Here is a 20180-nt window from a genome sequence, read left to right on the forward strand (position 1 = left end):
GCTAAATACCAAGAGCCTCGAGGAGGCCCGCAATCAGAGCGCCGAGGACTTCTTGGGGGGTCTAGAACCCCGAGAGGATCTTCCTCCTCTACGGGAACCCCAATTCCACGAAAGGACTGCTGGAGAAGGGACTTGCCCTTCTTGTCCGACAGCCCCTCCATTATGTGGTCAAGCTCTGCACCAAAGAGTTTGCCGGGTTCATATGCCATGGCACAGAGGTTATGTTTTGAGGCCGTATCGGCCTTCCAAGGTTTCAACCAAAGCGGACGCCTGCCCGCGGTTGAGAGAGCCATGGTCTTGGATGCCAGCTTCAGTTGTTGTGGAGCTGCGTCACACAAGAAGTCAATGGCTAGGCTGGCCGTCTTACATGAGGCCAGAATGTCGTCCCTAGAGACCCCTTGGTCCAGGTCAGACTGGATTTGAGAAAATCTAGATTTTAGAAAATTCGCCACTTCGGACGAGGAAATTGCGACTGAGGTGGAAGCGGAGGCCGAGGAGTAAGCGCGCCTAAGGGCGCAGTCCGCCTTCCGGTCCATTGGGTCCAGCAAACTTGACCCGTCGTCTGAAGGGATCAGGGTCCTTCTGGATAATTTTGCTATCGCCATGTCCACTTTGGGGACAGGCCCCCAGGACGATACCTGATCCTCTTTAACCGGGAACACCGCCTTGAACCATTTGGTCAACACTGGACCTTTCTCTGGCTTTCTCCACTCTGTTTTCATCAGAGACAGGAGAGAATCATCCGCTTTAAAGGCCCTAGGCCCCCTAGAGGCAGAGGATGAGGCTTCCCCCGGATCAACGTCCTGGTCCCTTGACCGGACGGATTTTAGTAGTCGCTGGGCCTTCTCCAGCGGAAAAAAATATGCGAATCCATCCTCCTCATCCAAGGAGGAAGAGGCTGAACCCTCTCTCGTCTCCTGACCCCCCGAGACCTCCATAGCACGATGGGGGGAGGAGGGACGATGACGCTTGGAGACCAGGGCACTCTTCAATTCCTGTATGGAGGCGTTGACCTGGGTCATGTTGGACTCCATGTACCCCTTCACCCAATCGACCACGTCGTGGACAGATGGCTCCAGCTGGGGGAGGGTCTTGGCCCTGCAGGATGGGCACCGGGAGAAATCGTAAGAGTCCTCCAGGACGATCTGACAGTCATGGCACTGCAGGTGGCGCCTCTTGCCCGCGGACTTCCTGCTGGGCTCTCGCTCACCGTCACCGGTAGACGACATGGCTGAAAATTAAAAAGAGACATGAATTTAGCAAAATTCAAGAAGACAGGGCTTAATCGCAAGCTTCAGGATCTTTACCCAGAAGATCCTAGCAAGCTCTATATAATCAGCGCAAAGAAGATTTTCAGCACACAGAGGTAACAACACTCTAGCACCAAACCACACTCAAGGTTAACAGCAAGCTGCGCTCCAGGAGACTGAACCTGGAGCTTCATCCAGTTTAAATAGGGTTGTTGGCGCCAAAAGAGAAAGCCCCGCCCACAAGGGGGCGGGGTAAACCGCTAAGTTTATATCTTTAAACTAAAAGAAAAACTAAAAGAAAAAACTTTATATTCTGGACCCAGAGAGGGACCCTGAAACATTTAAAGGCCCCCCACGGCCCTATAACATGAAAATACACCTCCGGCCGACGATCCGATCGGCCGGAGCGAAAACCCGGAAGGAACCCGCAGGAAGGCGGCGCCCAGCCGAACATGCGGGACGCCGCCACCGCCGCTCCAACACTCCAGCTCAGAAAAAGAGGTAAGCCCCATAGTAGCAGGGCTCTGTACAAGGGAGGCAAACAGCGGCATAAACCGGAGGACATCCTCAGCCGCATCGGAGGAGCGGCGCAGTTCCCAAGGGAACATATAAGACCCCTGAGATTAAAATAAAAAAGGGGGGAAAAAAACAACACTCTCTCCACCGCAGGGATGGAGGAGTGCACCACCCGTCCCATCCTGTCCGCAGGACAGAAAAAAACACATGCTTTGGAGGGTCACACCCCTCTTTATTAGGGGCAGGGAGGGCGTGTGCATGCCGGTGTTTTTTTATTGTTCATTAAACTTCCACCTGTCCTAACCAGTCCACAGGGGCAGAATACCCCATTTGTGCCACTGGTTAGGACGTAAGGGAAATTGGAGAATATAGCTGTGATGACATCACTGTCACGTGGTCAGAGGAGAAGAGCAGTGACTTTTTCCCTCATGAAGCAGGTGTCAGTGACATGAGGAGAAGAAATCAATGAGGTGATGGATTCTGTCAGCTGCTGAAGTAATCGTTAATTTCTAACGATAATTTGTTTTCCCTTAGTCCTAACAGCAGCACAGATGGGGTTAACTGCCCCTGTGGACTGGTAGGACCGGCGGAATTTTAATGAGCCCAAGAACCAATAAACGATCTTCAGCTCCCTGAAAGGGAGGAGATCACCCCCCAGCCCACCGTGTTTTTAACAAGCATAATGTATCTAGGGTGGGATATTTGTGTGCTGCTGTTAGGACTAAGGGAAAACAAATTATCGTTAGAAATTAACGATTCCCTTACGTCCTACAGCAGCACAGATGGGGAGATAGCAAGAAGAATCCCCTAGGGAGGGTCCTCATGCCTGGCAGAACTAAGAACAGTCTGCCCAAAAGCCGAAAACTCTGCCATCCTAGCATCTATCCTATAATGGGAGATGAAGGTTGACTCAGAGCTCCAGGAGGCCGCCTTACAGATCAACTCTAAGGGGAGGAGTCTTCTCTCCGCAACCGAGGTGGAGACCGCCCTAGTAGAATGGGCTCTCACAAACTCAGGAGGATCTAAGGATTGGGAGACGAAAGCTTCCATAATGGCCTCCTTGATCCAGCGACTAATGGTGGCTTTAGACGCTTTACGGCCTTTAGACTTACCGGCAAACAGGATAAGAAGATTCTCATCTATCCTGAACTCTCTAGATCTATCCACATAGATCTGGAGGCATCTTGAAATATCCAGCAGGTCTCTAGCTGGAGTATCAGAGGAGGAGGCTGTAAACAAAACTGGTAAAGAGATTACCTGATTGATATTCTGGAAAGTAGGCACCTTAGGCCTGAAGTAGGGTAAAAACTTCAGGAGTACTCTATCCTGTAGGAAAATAATGTACGGGTGAATTGCAGAGAAGGCCTGCAATTCAGAAATTCTTTTGGCTGAAGCTATAGCCAGAAGAAAGACCATCTTTAGAGTCAAAAATTTGAAATTTACCTCCTCCAAGGGCTCGAAGGGGGGAGATGCTAGCCCCCTGAGCACTACTGAAAGATCCCACTGGGGGATAGGTTTCAGTATAGTAGGCTTTAGTCTTTCAGCTCCCTTCAGGAAGCGTTTAATGAGTGGGTCCCGAGAATGTGGCCTGTTGAGACAGGCCGAGATGGCATAAACCTGTACCTTCAAGGTAGCTGGAGATAGGCCTCTATCTAATCCATCTTGAAGAAATTGAAGTATCGCAGGAAGGGGCGGATCTGCGGACGCCACCTGTCTGGAATCACACCATGCCACAAAGATTCTCATAATCCTGGAGTAGGCCTTCTTTGTAGACTCGGCTCGGGAATGCGACAAAGTTCTCAGGACCGACTCGGAAAGCCCTTCTATGTTGGGAAGGGACTGATCAACCTCCAGGCTGTCAGGTTGAACCTGTGCAGATCTGGGCAGAGGTGAGTGTCCCACGACACCAGGGTCTGCTCCGGGGGGAGTCTCCAGTATTGTCCCCGACTCATCTGAATGAGCTGGGTAAACCAGGATCTTCTGGGCCAAAACGGTATGATGGCTATTACCAAGGCCTGATCCTGACGGATTTTCATCAATACCCTCGGTATCATGGAAAACGGAGGGAAGATGTAAGCCAGCCTGAACCTCCACGGTATTGACAGAGCATCTATCGCCAGGGGGTTGTCTTCCCTGTAGAGGGAACAGAACCTCAGCACCTTGGCGTTGAACCTGGTTGCCATGAGATCCACTTCTGGCATACCCCATCTGTGGACTAGCTGCCTGAAGATCTCCGGATGCAGAGACCACTCCATGGTCGGTAATCCTCGACTTAAGCGGTCCGCTATCATATTGAGGGAGCCTCGAATATGAACGGCAGATAGATGGGAAAGATTCGTCTCTGCCCACCGAAGAATTACCCCGATCTCTGACAGAAGGGGCAATGATCTTGTGCCTCCCTGTTTGTTTATATAGAGAACTGCAGTCATATTGTCTGACTGGACTTTCACTGCTTTGCCCCGGATCTGAGGGGCAAAGTGAAGGAGGGCTAGCCGGATAGCTCGCATCTCGCAAAGATTGAAGGAAAGACGCCGCTCCAGAGGAGACCAAGATCCCTGAATTGGGGATCCGTCCAGGTGAGCGCCCCAGCCTACAAGGGACGCGTCTGTAGTCAATATGACCCAAGCTGGTTGGGTCATAGACTTCCCTGGTGGTAGCTGAAACCACCATCTGAGGGAATTCCGGGTTTGACCGGACAGGGAGCACAGGGAATCTAGCCCCGCAGGGCTGCCGTTCCATAGGTGTAAGACCTCCGACTGAAGAGGACGGAGGTGCCATAGCGCCCAAGGGACTGCATCCGCAGCCGCTGACATGAGCCCCAGCATCTTCATGAGAGTCCGGATAGAGACTCGACGAGGGACATAAAGGACCTTTGCCAGGTCCTGAATCCGCGCTCTCCTTTCTGGAGTCAACCGGAGGGACATCTCCACAGAGTCGACCACGAATCCTAAGTAATGGATTGAAGTCGATGGGCTCACATTCGACTTCTGCCAGTTAATAATCCAGCCTAGGCGGAAGAGAAAAGAGATTGCGACCTGAAGATGGTGGGTAAGGATCGGAACTGAAGAGGCTATGAAAAGCCAATCGTCCAGATAAGGAATAATAGTCAGTCCTTGAAGTCTCAAAGCTGCCACCACCGACACCACCACCTTGGTGAAGATAAGGGGGCAGAAGAGATTCCGAAGGGAAGCGCGGCGAACTGAAAGTGCCTGCAAACCCCTGAAATCTGGACCGCGATCCTGAGGAGTTTCCGGGACGCGGAATGGATCGGAATGTGAAGATACGCATCCTTGAGGTCCAGAGTAGCCATGACGTCCCCAGGGTTGAGGATATGGCTGACTGACCTTATGATTTCCATGCGAAACCTTGTTTTTCTTATAAATCGATTGAGAAATCTCAAGTCGATGATCATCTGGAGATCTCCCGTCTTTTTGGGAACCAGGAACACTGGTGAATAAATCCCTAGGCCCCTCTCCCCTGCCGGCACCTCCTCTAGGGCTCCCTTGGAAATATAGTCCTGAATGTAAGATTCTAGGACCACTTGTTTGGCAGACCCGAAGTTTCGTGTGGCAATGAATCTCTCTGGGGGGAGAGAGATAAGATCTACCCGGTACCCGACGGAAACTATGTCCTGGACCCAGGGGTCTGCAATCAACCGGCTCCAAGAGTCTTTGAAATGGGTAAGGCGACCCCCCACGGGAATCTGGGGGAGGGGTACGGGAAAATCTAAGGGGGATACTGCAGGGGCAGCAGGGCTTATCCAAGAGCCTCGAAGAGGCCCATAGTCAGGAGGGTTTTGCCTCCCTGGTGGGTTTGCGGGAGCGTCTCGAATATTTACGAGACGGTCCCCCCCAATCTCTGCACCTAGACTGCTGCCCTGGACGACCTCCGCCCTTCTTGTCCTGCCTGGGGCGTCCCCGAAAGGGCTGCTGGGGGAGGCTCTTCCCCTTTTTATCGGAGAGCCCCTCCATTATCTTGTCCAATTCGGACCCGAATAGCCTATCCGGTTCGAAGGGGAGCCCACAAAGGTTAAACTTGGATGCGTTATCCGCGATCCACGGTTTCAGCCAAAGTGGTCTGCGGGCAGCTGAAACTAGGGCCATAGTCTTGGCGGCCAGCTTCAGCCGCATCTGGGAGGAATCGACTAGAAAGTCCATAGCCAGATTGGCTGACTTGAAGGCTGCCAGGATGTCGTCTCTTGATACGCTCTGATCCACGTCCGTCTGGATTTGATTGAGCTTGGAGCGTAGATAGGCGGCTACCTCTGTGGCCGCAATTGAAGTTGACGCGGAGGCAGCGGCCGCCGCGTAAATCCTCCTAAGGGTGCACTCTGCCCTCCGGTCTAGAGGGTCCTGCAGACTAGACCCATCGTCTGCAGGGACTAGAGTGCGCCGGGACAACTTGGCTATAGCCATGTCCACCTTGGGAACGGAACCCCACGATTCCACCAAGGGTTTAGCCATCGGGTACATGAGTCTGAATATTCTGGTGAGCACTGGACCCTTCTCAGGCTTTTTCCACTCTGTGCGCATCACAGAGAGGAGGGTCTCATCCGCTCTAAAGACACGCTGTGTCCGACCGGCGGGATCAGAGGACTCCCCCATGTCAACATCCTGGTCCCCCGACCTGATGGACTTGAGTAACTTCTGCGTCTTTTCTGGAGGGAAAAAGCAAGAAGTAGATTCTTCTTCCTCAGAAGAAGAAGACCCCACAGAACAGGGGGTAGGTCTTTCGACCGGTGCGACCACCTCCATGGGAGTCTGAGAGGGACCTGGTAGCCTCTCATTAAGCAGCCGAACTACTCCCTTAATGGAATCATCCACGTATGTCTTTGTCCACTGGAACATTTCCTGCATCGTGGGTTCCGTGGATGCCGTGTGACAACTCTCACATCTGGAGTAAGGACAGCTGTCATCTAAGGGTGTGTTACATTCGTAACATGCCAAATGCTTCCTCTTGGCCCCAGCCTTCCGCTGATCAAGTTCCTTAGGGGAAGCCATAGTCTGTAATGGAAAGAAACAAAACAGGTCATAACACCTACAATATCAGGAGGTGGAGAAAACCAGACCTTAAGGGGGCTCACCAGCACTAGAAGAAATAGAGCTGAAAGAAGAGGAACAACAAAACCCAAGCAAAGCAATACTGCAAGAATATCACAAAGCACAGGGAGCTCTGGAGCTAACTTGTGAAAGCAACGCAACCAGAGCACAGACTGATGGGCTCTGGGCGCTTAAAAGGAGGAAGCCCCGCCCACAGGGCGGGTCCTGAAACGTAATTAGCCCAAAGAAAAACCAGAGCCTATACTGGCTCTACTTATTCTAAAATGTCTCCCCAGATTAATCCTGAGTCCAGGATGTCTTTATAGGGAGCTAGCTTAAAAGAAATGGTGAGTTTTTATACCTCACCACATCGCTCCGGAAAACCGGAAGTGACGTAGCGCACCTAGAGCGCGTCACTTCCGGAAAATGGCGGTGCCCATAGCGCCGCACACATGCGGTAACGGAGGGACGGAGCACCGTATACAGAGATGAAAGAAGAGGGGAGGGGACACCCCCCTCCCCGACGGTACCCCAGACAGAAATCGCCGTGATCAGGCCTAAAATAAAGGCACTGAGATCCATAGAAAAGGCGAGCTAAGCTTAAGGAGGAAAAGAGCCCCTAAGCACTCTTCAGCTCCCTGAGGGGGAGCGACACGCCAGTCCACCTGTCCAGAGGACAGAAAAAAACACGGTGGGCTGGGGGGTGATCTCCTCCCTTTCAGGGAGCTGAAGATCGTTTATTGGTTCTTGGGCTCATTAAAATTCCGCCGGTCCTACCAGTCCACAGGGGCAGTTAACCCCATCTGTGCTGCTGTAGGACGTAAGGGAATAGGTAGTTCTCATTACTGATGTGCTGTAATAACAACCTGACCATGCTGGGGATTGTAGTTCTCTCCTCTTATATCCTATAATAACATGCTTTCTGTCAAGGCCCAATAACGTGCCTAAGGTATGTGGTACCCGGGGTGGGTACTTTCTTTGGCACCCCCCCTTCCCCTCGCCCAATGAAGTGAATGGGGGCGTGGCCTAGTAGCGCGTCTCTCCACTGGAGCGGTCGTGCCATAGCTGGAGATCTCACCAGTGGAGCCCGGACAGGTAAGTTTGTGACAGATGTCTTCTCTAATGTAGACGTTCTCTTTCCTCATCTTCTCCATTCAGAGATCAGACCACCATGATAAACTCTCTCAGCCATGTCTCGTCTCTGCAGAGTTTACAAAACGGACATCTTAGATTCCTCACTTTTTTAGCATCCTTCCCCTCCTGATGCCCCAACATTGCTGCCTCTACCCCCAGTACTATGCCCACTGTGCTCCCCGTGCAACAAATACTATACTGCAGAAGTAACAGTGCCTCTCACCCCCATAGTACTAGTGCTCCCAGACTGCCCTCACTAGTCATAGTGCCCCTACAGCACCCCTATTAGCAACCTTATTAGTAATGCCCCCATATTGTGGTAAATAATAATGCACCTACAGCACCCCTAATATTGATTATGCCCCTAGTAGAAATAAGGTCCCTTATAATGCCCCCAGCAGTAACAATGCGACTATAGAACCCCCATAGAGCTCCCAGTAGTAATAAGGCCCCTCTATAAGGCCCCTCTATGGAGCCCACAGTAGTAATAAAGCTCCCTACAGCACCTCCGGCTGTAATAATGCCCCTTTGTAAGAACCACTATTTATAACGCCCCCCTCTGAATTATTAGTACACTGCTCGAAAAAAATAAAGGGAACACTTAAACAACACAATGTAACTCCAAGTCAATCACACTTCTGTGAAATCAAACTGTCCACTTAGGAAGCAACACTGAGTGACAATCAATTTCACATGCTGTTGTGCAAATGGGATAGACAACATGTGGAAATTATAGGCAATTAGCAAGACACCCCCAATAAAGGAGTGGATCTGCAGGTGGTGACCACAGACCTCTTCTCAGTTCCTATGCTTCCTGGCTGATGTTTTGGTCACTTTTTAATGCTGGCGGTGCTTTCACTCTAGTGGTAGCATGAGACGGAGTCTACAACTCACACAAGTGGCTCAGGTAGTGCAGCTTATCCAGGATGGCACATCAATGCGAGCTGTGGCAAGAAGGTTTGCTGTGTCTGTCAGCGTAGTGTCCAGAGCATGGAGGCGCTACCAGGAGACAGGCCAGTACATCAGGAGACGTGGAGGAGGCCGTAGGAGGGCAAAAACCCAGCAGCAGGACCGCTACCTCCGCTTTTGTGCAAGGAGTAACAGGAGGAGCACTGCCAGAGCCCTGCAAAATGACCTCCAGCAGGCCACAAATGTGCATGTGTCTGCTCAAACGGTCAGAAACAGACTCCATGAGGGTGATATGAGGGCCCAACGTCCACAGGTGGGGGTTGTGCTTACAGCCCAACACCGTGCAGGACATTTGGCATTTGCCAGAGAACACCAAGATTGGCAAATTCGCCACTGGCGCCCTGTGCTCTTCACAGATGAAAGCAGGTTCACACTGAGCACATGTGACAGACGTGACAGAGTCTGGAGACGCCGTGGAGAACGTTCTGCTGCCTGCAACATCCTCCAGCATGACCGGTTTGGCATTGGGTCAGTAATGGTGTGGGGTGGCATTTCTTTGGAGGGCCGCACAGCCCTCCATGTGCTCGCCAGAGGTAGCCTGACTGCCATTAGGTACCGAGATGAGATCCTCAGACCCCTTGTGAGATCATATGCTGGTGCGGTTGGCCCTGGGTTCCTCCTACTGCAAGACAATGCTAGACCTCATGTGGCTGGAATGTGTCAGCAGTTCCTGTAAGACGAAAGGCATTGATGCTATGGACTGGCCCACCCGTTCCCCAGACCTGAATCCAATTGAGCACATCTGGGACATCATGTCTCGCTCTATCCACCAACGTCACGTTGCACCACAGACTGTCCAGGAGTTGGTAGATGCTTTAGTCCAGGTCTGGGAGGAGATCCCTCAGGAGACCGTCCGCCACCTCATCAGGAGCATGCACAGGCGTTGTAGGGAGGTCATACAGGCACCTGGAGGTCACACACACTACTGAGCCTCATTTTGACTTGTTTTAAGGACATTACATCAAAGTTGGATCAGCCTGTAGTGTGTTTTTCCACTTTAATTTTGAGTGTGACTCCAAATCCAGACCTCCATGGGTTGAAAAATTTGATTTCCATTTTTTAATTTTTGTGTGATTTTGTTGTCAGCACATTCAACTATGTAAAGAACAAAGTATTTTAAAGAATATTTAATTAATTCAGATCTAGGATGTGTTATTTCTGTGTTCCCTTTATTTTTTTGAGCAGTGTGTATATAATGGCCTCTCTGTATTATTAGTATATATAATAGCCCCTCAGTATTATTAGTATATATATATATTGGCTCCCTCTGTATTATTAGTATATACAGTCTTGTGAAAAAATTAGGACACCCTTTGAAAGCATGTGGTTTTTTGTAACATTTTTAATAAATGGTTATTTCATCTCCGTTTCAACAATACAGAGAGATTAAAGTAATCCGACTAAACAAAGAAAACTGAAGAAAAGTCTTTTCAAGATCTTCTGTAAATGTCATTCTACAAAAATGCCTATTCTAACTGAGGAAAAAGATAGGACACCCTTGCCCCTAATAGCGAGTGTTACCTCCTTTGGCTGAAATAACTGCAGTGAGACGGTTCTTGTAGCCATCTACCAGTCTTCGACATCGGTCTGAGGAAATTTTACCCCACTCCTCAATGCAGAACTTTTTCAGCTGTGAGATGTTTGAGGGGTTTCTTGCACGTACAGCCCTTTTCAAGTCACCCCACAGCATCTCAATGGGATTCAAATCTGGACTTTGACTTGGCCATTCCAGGACTCTCCATTTCTTCTTTTTCAGCCAATCTTTGGTTGATTTACTAGTATGTTTTGGGTCATTGTCATGTTGCATGGTCCAGTTCCGCTTCAGCTTTAATTTTCTAACTGATGGTCTCACATGTTCTTCAAGCACCTTCTGATACACAGTAGAATTCATCGTGGATTCTATGATGGTGAGCTGACCAGGTCCTGCTGCAGCAAAGCAGCCCCAAACCATGACACTTCCACCTCCATGCTTCACAGTTGGTATGAGGTTCTTTTCTTGGAATGCTGTGTTTGGTTTACGCCAAACATGTCCTCTGCTGTTGTGTCCAAATAATTCAATTTTGGACTCATCTGTCCAAAGAACATTATTCCAGAAGTCCTGGTCTTTGTCAACTTTATCGCTGGCAAATGTCAGTCTGGCCTCGATGTTTCTCTTGGAAAGCAAAGGTTTCCTCCTTGCACACCTCCCATGCAAGTTAAACTTGTACAGTCTCTTTCTGATTGTAGAGGCATGTACTTCTACATCAACAGTAGCCAGAGCCTGCTGTAGTTCTCGAGATGACACTTTAGGGTTTTTGGATACCTCTTTTAGCATCTTGCGGTCTGCTCTTGGGGTGAACTTGCTGGGGCGACCAGTCCTGGGCATGTTGGCAGTTGTTTTGAAAGCCCTCCACTTGTAGACTATCTTCCGGACAGTGGAATGGCTGATTTCAAAATCTTTTGAGATCTTTTTAAATCCCTTCCCAGACTCATAGGCTGCTACAATCTTTTTTCTGAAGTCCTCTGACAGCTCTTTTGCTCTCACCATGGTGCTCACTCTCACTTCAACAGTCAGGAGCACACCAAACTAAATGTCTGAGGTTTAAATAGGGCAAGCCTCATTCAACATGCAGAGTAACGATCTACTAATTATGTGCACCTGGTGTGATATACCTGTGTGAGATCTGAGCCAATTTAAGAGGGAATACATGTGAGGGTGTCCTATCTTTTTCCTCAGTTAGAATAGGCATTTTTGTAGAATGACATTTACAGAAGATCTTGAAAAGACTTTTCTTCAGTTTTCTTTGTTTAGTTGGATTACTTTAATCTCTCTGTATTGTTGAAACGGAGATGAAATAACCATTTATTAAAAATGTTACAAAAAACCACATGCTTTCAAAGGGTGTCCTAATTTTTTCACATGACTGTACACTCACCTAAAGAATTATTAGGAACACCATACTAATACGGTGTTGGACCCCCTTTTGCCTTCAGAACTGCCTTAGTTCTACGTGGCATTGATTCCACAAGGTGCTGATAGCATTCTTTAGAAATGTTGGCCCATATTGATAGGATAGCATCTTGCAGTTGATGGAGATTTGAGGGATGCACATCCAGGGCACGAAGCTCCCGTTCCACCGCATCCCAAAGATGCTCTATTGGGTTGAGATCTGGTGACTGTGGGGGCCATTTTAGTACAGTGAACTCATTGTCATGTTCAAGAAACCAATGTGAAATGATTCGAGCTTTGTGACATGGTGCATTATCCTGCTGGAAGTAGCCATCAGAGGATGGATACATGTTCTCATTCTATTATATTCTATTTATTTATACATGTTCTCATTCAACAGAAATCGAGACTCATCAGACCAGGCAACATTTTTCCAGTCTTCAACAGTCCAATTTTGGTGAGCTCGTGCAAATTGTAGCCTCTTTTTCCTATTTGTAGTGGAGATGAGTGGTACCCGGTGGGGTCTTCTGCTGTTGTAGCCCATCCGCCTCAAGGTTGTGAGTGTTGTGGCTTCACAAATGCTTTGCTGCATACCTCGGTTGTAACGAGTGGTTATTTCAGTCAACGTTGCTCTTCTATCAGCTTGAATCAGTCGGCCCATTCTCCTCTGACCTCCAGCATCCACAAGGCATTTTCGCCCACAGGACTGCCGCATACTGGATGTTTTTCCCTTTTCACACCATTCTTTGTAAACCCTAGAAATGGTTGTGCGTGAAAATCCCAGTAACTGAGCAGATTGTGAAATACTCAGACCGGCCCGTCTGGCCCCAACAACCAATGGGGAAAAGTAGTCCCAGGGGTCTCTGCATTGATCCAGGTGACTGCCCCCCCCCCCCCCCCCGTGAAGTGAGTGCATTTGATTTTATTTTTCTTATTTCATAATTATCAAATTATCATCTGTCAACATCACCATTACATGGATGTGTTGATATTCTTAAATCTTTGGCTCTTTTATCAGACCTAGGTGAAGGTCTTTTTATTCATACCTACCTTATTTATATAACTAACAACAGATTCCAAGTATCATCACGTCTAGTGACTGAGGGAATTTGGCGCCTATTACGTGTTTCCTTTTCTTTTTAACGGGTGTGAAGGGTTCTTCCTTCTCTCTTTTTTTCCTTTCTACACCACCTCTATCTTCCCAACAACCATGCCACGCTCAAAATTGCTTAAATCACCTTTCTTTCCCATTCTGACATTCAGTTTGGAGTTCAGGAGATTGTCTTGACCAGGACCACACCCCTAAATGCATTGAAGCAACTGCCATGTGATTGGTTGACTAGATAATTGCATTAATGAGAAATAGAACAGGTGTTCCTAATAATTCTTTAGGTGAGTGTATATTGGCCCCCCTCTGTCACTGTCCTGAGCTCTCTGTATTATTATAATATAATAGTCCATACTCTTTATTATTAGAATATATATTGGCCCCCTTTGTATTATTAGAATATATCATACCCCCAGTGTTATTTATTATATTTATAATGCTCTCCCCCACCCCCGTAGTGGCCGCAGTACTGCCAGCATTAGCATAGATACATAAAAAAAATACTCACCTGCGTTCTGCTTTCTGTCACTGTCTCTGTCCTGAGCATTTCGGTCTTGCGAAAGCGGTAGTGAACACGACACTGCGCCCTCGTGCACTGCGCTATCTCAAAAGGATCCGCTCAGGAGGTCACGGTGATGTCATGGTGATCTCCTGCCTCATAGACTTCCATGCCGTGCAGTGAACTGTCACCCCCTCCACAGTCTAGCAGCTGGCCCTGCACCCCCGCCTTTGCTGGCTCCTGTGGCAAACCAAACACAGATATTGTACTACAGCTCTGGGCCACAAAGCTTGTTGCAGTTCTTTCCGATTTCAGTTATTAGATATTTGAAACTGCTCAGTCTACTTGTGTTATTTCTATTCTTACTCCCTGCTATGATCTCAGGTTGACGGGACGATGGGATAAACTATTACGCCTCCACAAAAAAAATTCTGAGGGAAGATCCCATTTTCTCCAGATTTTCCCGACAATATCTTGCTTGACTGATCTAAAGTAGACTTTCTGGTCTCTCTCCTGTGTCTTTGACAGGGCAACCTCCAGGTTTTTTACTTTGGCTTCTGAACTGTCCTGGAAAAATGAGGCCTTAGTGCCAGGCTTCTGGGAGGGTCTGTCTGATCACATAAAGGATGAGGTGGCAGGTTTTGATATCCCAACTACCTTGGACAATCTGATTACCCTTATTACTAGTATTGGCATCTCATTGAGAGAGTTTTGTAGTTATACCTGAATTACTGTACAGGCCTTCCTGGACTCTAGTTTGGCAGGCAACTTCCTGCATCAGGCCTTGTTGAACCAATACCGCATACCCACAGTGCGTTTGGAAAAGTCCTTGGTGGTGACATCTGTCAATGTGATGGCGCTCCCGGAATACTCCACACTCAGAATATATAATTTTATGTTCTGCCTGGGTCTACTAGTCCCCTGCTGCTGGGATTGCCAAAGCTCCATTCATATAGTCCCATCCTCTTTTGGGCAGATTATGCATTAGGGTTCTACTTGTCCCAATCGTCTGGCTGCTGTGCTGCCTGCTCATGGTCTTCAAGTGGATCAGAATCTTCAGGGGCTGTCCGCTGCCTCCACCAGTTATATTGGTGCTTTTGATAATAAGAAGGCGGAGACTCGGCCACCACGTTATCCCTATCCTGTTAGAGGAACACAACAATAAAAATAATGGAAGTGCCACATCCGGCACTAACAGGAGTCCATTTGGTAACCCATTTTTTCCGTACGCCTCCCACAACGGCACTTCAGCAAGAGGGTACCCCGCCCCCAGGGACAGGAAACGACGTAGAAAGCAGAAGTTTAAATGCCTCCTCCCCATTACCTTCTCCAGTCGTTTCCTGTCCCTTGGGATGAGTGGACAGCGGGCAGGCTCCCTCCTGCCGAAGTTCCATGCGCCCAGCCTGCGGTGAGTATTCCCTGCTATGTCAGGAGGGCTGTGGCAGAGTGGCGGACGCTGGGGGCGAGATACGGCTCCCACCGCATGCTTGTGGCGTAAGTCCTGACTTCAGGCAGCCCCCGGACAGTGCACGGGCTCAGGAGAAGCCAGTTGCAGGGCCAGAAGGCGTGCAGGATCTCTGGGCCGAGATCTTGCGAGATCCGGTCACGTGACCTCGGCCAGGCCACGTGATGCGCCGGCAGGTCATGTGACCAGGAAATTATTCAAATTTGTCGGCGGGAAGCTGCAAACACCGCAGAGTGTCTCCAGCAGAGCAGAGTGGATTCCTCATCATGTCTCTGCAGCAGGAGAAGCCTTCTGATGCCACTAAGGCCCCCAGTCCGGTAAGCCTCCTCCTCTGGAGTAGTTTTATTTATACTATCACCTGTGGGATTTTGTTTTTCTTGTTAATCCTGGTGACGGTTACCCCACTCCTTCCCCTACACTAAAGAAGAGCCCTTGCTCTCTTTTTGTACAGAATAGAGAAACCGGAAGGAGTGGGGAATCTGCTCAGAAGAAAAAATGTGCTATTTGCAAAAAACATCGGGCTGCACATAGCAAAAAAACTATCTGCCAAAAATGTACGGACAAAATAATGGCTGAAGATTCCCCTTCTCTAGTGGAAAATTTACGATCCATTATAAGAGAAGAAGTGAGTTCAGCAGTGGAAGCAAAAATGGCGTCCTTTTCCCAAAAACCTTCCACTTCTAAAATGGTCACGGAGCCCCAGATAGAATGGGATATGGAGGACGACGATTTTAATGATTCGTCTGACTCAGGATCCTCCTCTGATGAGGAGGTCAGTGGTCCGTTATGCTCAGTAGAAGACACTGACGGTCTCTTGAGAGCGATAAGATTAACTCTGAATATTGAGGAATCTAGACAGTCACAGTCGGTTCAGGATCAGATCTTCAAAGTGCTGGGTGATAGGAAGAGGAGAGTGTTCCCCATCCATGACAGAATCCGAAAGCTTATACGGGATGAGTAGAAGGACTCAGAAAAAAGGGCCAGTACTTCAAAAAACTTTAAAAGGAAATATCCCTTTAGCGAGGAAGATTTGGCTCTTTGGGATAAAACACCAAAAGGTTGATGCCCCTGTTGCGCGAATTTCTAAAAAGGCAACCTTGCCTTTTGAAGATGTCGGCTTATTAAAAGATGCTATGGATAAAAAGTGCTAATCCGTACTTAAAAAAGCTTGGGAATCCAATACCGCTATGTTGAGGCCTAGCATAGCTGCCACCTATACGGCTAGATCTCTGTCTCTCTCAGCTGGAGGAGCACCTGGTCTCTGACACCCCCAGAGAGGATATCCTGGCCTCCTTGCCGGTTTTGAAACAGGCCTCTAACTTCCTGGCAGACGCTTCTGCCGATCTTGTAAAGTTATCAGCTAGGTCAGCGGCTCTTTCCAATACGGCAAGGAGGTCAGTCTGTTTACGCTCTTGGTCAGGCGATACCGCTTCAAAAAATGAACTCTGCAGTATCCTTTGCGAAGGAGATCGTCTATTCGGTTCAGTCGATATTCTGGAAAAGGCCTCTGATAGAATAAAGGGGTTTCCGCCAGAGTCCAGGTTCTTCCAACAGCGTCGTTCCTTTCGCCCCCTAAAAAAGGGTAGACAGGATCTTTAGCCAGGATGTCTACAAAACAGTCCTCCCAATAACGCCATGAGCCCGGTGGGAGGGGGGGAGATTGAAAGAGTTTGTCCCTTCCTGGGAAAAGATCTCGAACTCAGCCTGGGTCCAAGACGTAATCTGTCAGGGATACCAGCTGGAATTTTGCACTCCCCCTCCAGACAGATTTGTATCAAACAAAAAAATTGAAGTCAGATCACAGTCTCCTAGAGTCTCAGATTTCCCTTTTGTTAGAAAAGAGAGCGGTGGTTCCAGTTCCAGCAGACCAGGAAGGAAGGGGATTCTACTCCCCAATTTTTCTCGGAAAAAAACCCAAGGGCTCCTTCAGAGCAATAATCAATCTAAGGCTCCTCAACAAGTGATATAAAATACGAAAAAATCTAAATGGAGACGATAAGATCTACAGTGAACCTTTTAACACAGGACTGCTCCATGGTAACACTCGACCTGGCGGACGCATATTACCATGTTCCGATCCATCAGAAACATCAAAAATATCTACATTTCACCATTTTTAGGGGAGAGCGTCTTCTCCATCTCCAGTTTCAGGTGTTACCTTTTGGCCTGGCCTCAGCACCCAGAGTGTTCACAAAGATTATTGCAGAAATATCAGCCTTTTTCCACCAGAAGGGGATAAACTTCATACCCTATTTGGACGAATTTCTCTTTACAGCAGCCTCCCAGACTCAGTTGCAGTTACAGGTGAAGTTTGTCCTGGAGACCTTAAGATCCCTAAGTTGGAAACTAAATCTAGAAAAATCAAATCTATTACCCAGCCGAAAGATGATCTTTCTAGGTATTCTTCTGGATTCCAGCCAAATGACCTCTTTTCTTCCAGAACAAAAGATCCAGGACATCAAGTCAAAAATTTCTGTCTTTTCATGCCAGAGAAAGGTCACGTTCCGAAGGATTATGAAAATTCTTGGACTCATGACTTCGACAATTCCTGCGGTGAGATGGGCCCAGGCTCACGGGAGACCACTTCAGGAATTCCTGCTAAAACACAGTGGAACAAAAGCATCTTCTCCCTGGAAAAGGCTGTTACCTTACCTCCAGGGGTCAAACTCTCCTTGCGGTGGTGGCTGAACGAAAGAAACTTAGTCAAGGGGGTCCCTTGGAGGCTCTCCAATCAGATAGTGGTAACAACAGACGCAAGCAGGGAAGGCTGGGGAGTCCATTGTCAGGGTCAGCTGTTACAGGGGTCCTGGGATGCAGAGACTCTTCCCCTTTCTTCAAACGCCAAAGAGATTCTGACCCTGTTTATGGCCCTAAAAGCCCTGGCTCCAGTCATCCGAGGACAAAACGTAAAAATCCTCTCCGACAACTCTACCACGGTGGTATATCTCAACAAGCAAGGGAGCACAAGAAGCAGTTCCCTTTGTCAGATAGCATCTCAGATCTTTTCTTGGGCAGAGTCAAACATCCAGTCCATAACCGCGGTCCATCTAAAGGGGGACGAGAACACACTGGCGGACTTCCTGAGCAGGAAGAGAATTTTGCCAGGGGAGTGGAGCCTCAAAAAGCGGTGTTCCAGAACATCTGCAGCAAATGGGGAGTCCCAAAAATAGACCTCTTTGCTTCCCAAAAGAACAAACAGGTGGACCTTTTCTATTCCCTCTCGGCGAAGGACCATTTGGTGAGAGTGGATGCCTTAGCGGGTCCATGGCCATTGGGTCTGCTCTATGCGTTTCCTCCTTTCCAGCTCATACCAAAGGTTCTGGCAAAGAAAATAGAGGAACGAGCATATGTCATCCTAGTGGCACCATACTGGCCCAAAAAGCCTTGGTTCTCCCTCCTTCTGAACCTCTCCAAGGGGGACTTCTGGACCCTTCCTCAGTCTCCGGACCTCCTCCATCAGGGCCCAGCTTGGCATCCGGCAATCTGCCAAATAAAATTGACAGCATGGAATTTGAGCGCTCCATTTTGAAGTCCAAGGGCTTCTCTGAGGCAGTTATCTCCACCAGAAAGCAAGTAACTTCCAATATCTACTGGAGAACTTGGAAAACCTTCCTTTCATTTGCCAAGGAATAATGGAATCCCACTCTTCCCCCAGATATGAGGGTAATCCTAGACTTCCTTCAGAAGGGGCTAGATAGAGGTCTTCTTGTCAGTACAATTAAGGTCCAGATTTCAGCCCTTAGTGCCTTCTTGGATATGAGATTGGCGGACTTGGATGTGGTCAAGAGGTTCATAAAGGGAGCAAGCAGACTTCACCCAGTTATTAGATCTACGGTTCCGCCTTGGGACCTTAATTTGGTCCTTTCCGTCCTTATGGACCATCCCTTTTGAACCTCTTGAGTCAATCCCCCTAAGGTTGCTGTCCTTTAAATTCGCTTTTCTCATAGCTATCACCTCTGCCAGGAGAGTGGGAGAAATCCACGCTCTTTCATGCAGACCTCCATACCTATCCATCCTTGACGACAGAATTATATTGAGACATGAACCCTCCTTCTTACCAAAAGGTTTTCTCAAAATTCCACTGCCAACAGGAGATTTCCTTACCCACCTTCTGCGCAGGGGCAAAATCTTCAAAAGAAAGACGTTTCCACCATCTGGATGTACGCAGATGCCTACTTGGCTATCTGGAAGCCGCAAATGGACTGCGAAAATCCGACCGTCTTCTGGTCCAGTATGCAGGCCAAAATAGGGGGCAGGCAGCATCAAAAATTACTATAGCCCGCTGGATAAGAATGACCATTGCAATGGCCTATACAGTTAAGGGTCTTACTCCTCCAGAGGGTTTAAAAGCCCATTTAACCAGAGCGATTTCCACCTCTTGGGCAGAATCTGCCTCCGCCTCCTTGTCTCAGATCTGCCAAGCCGCTACATGGTCAAATCCTTCCACGTTTTTCAACCACTACAGGTTGGACGTTCAGTCCAATTCGGATTTGTCGTTCGGACGAAAAGTCCTGTCAGCGGCAGTCCCCCCCTAATGGATTCCTTTGTTATTCCTCCTGCTGAAGTGCCGTTGTGGGAGGCGTACGGAAAAGATGATAATTACTCTTACCGGTAATTGGATTTTCCGTATAGCTTCCACAACGGCACTGGGTTTTTCCCACCCATTGTTTGCTTGTTTTCTTTTGTCTATTATAACTTGATTCATATCTCCCTACAAATAAAAGGTTACTTCTTCAGCATCATCCTGGTTCCTTTGGTACTTACTGGAGAAGGTAATGGAGAGGAGGCATTTAAACTTCTGCTTTCTACGTCGTTTCCTGTCCCTGGGGGCGGGGTACCCTCCTGCTGAAGTGTCGTTGTGGAGGCTATACGGAAAATCCAATTACCGGTAAGAGTAATTATCATCTTTTTTACCGGACAAAAAAGTCCTGCCTGTAGGACTTTTTTGTCTGATCTTTTTAACAGAATATACGACCGGGCCCTGAACGGAGTCTCCAACGCTGATGTGAACAAGGCTATATTGTTTGAGGGCAACAGATTGTGGTGTGTGAACAATGATCCTCTGCCCACTAACAATGATTTCCTGTGCATCCATAAACCAGTACACCTGTCAGCCAGTGAATATGCCAAAAATATCTGAGATGAGAAAATCTCTTTTATTATAAGATAAAAAATGATAGAAAAAATATTCTTCCAAAACAGGATTTATCAGATGTTTCCAAGAAGCTGTCATGTACCATGAATGAACCTTTTAAATTCAAATATACACCA

This window comes from Bufo bufo, chromosome 2, assembly GCF_905171765.1.
Source record: "Bufo bufo chromosome 2, aBufBuf1.1, whole genome shotgun sequence".
Taxonomy (NCBI): Eukaryota; Metazoa; Chordata; class Amphibia; order Anura; family Bufonidae; genus Bufo; species Bufo bufo.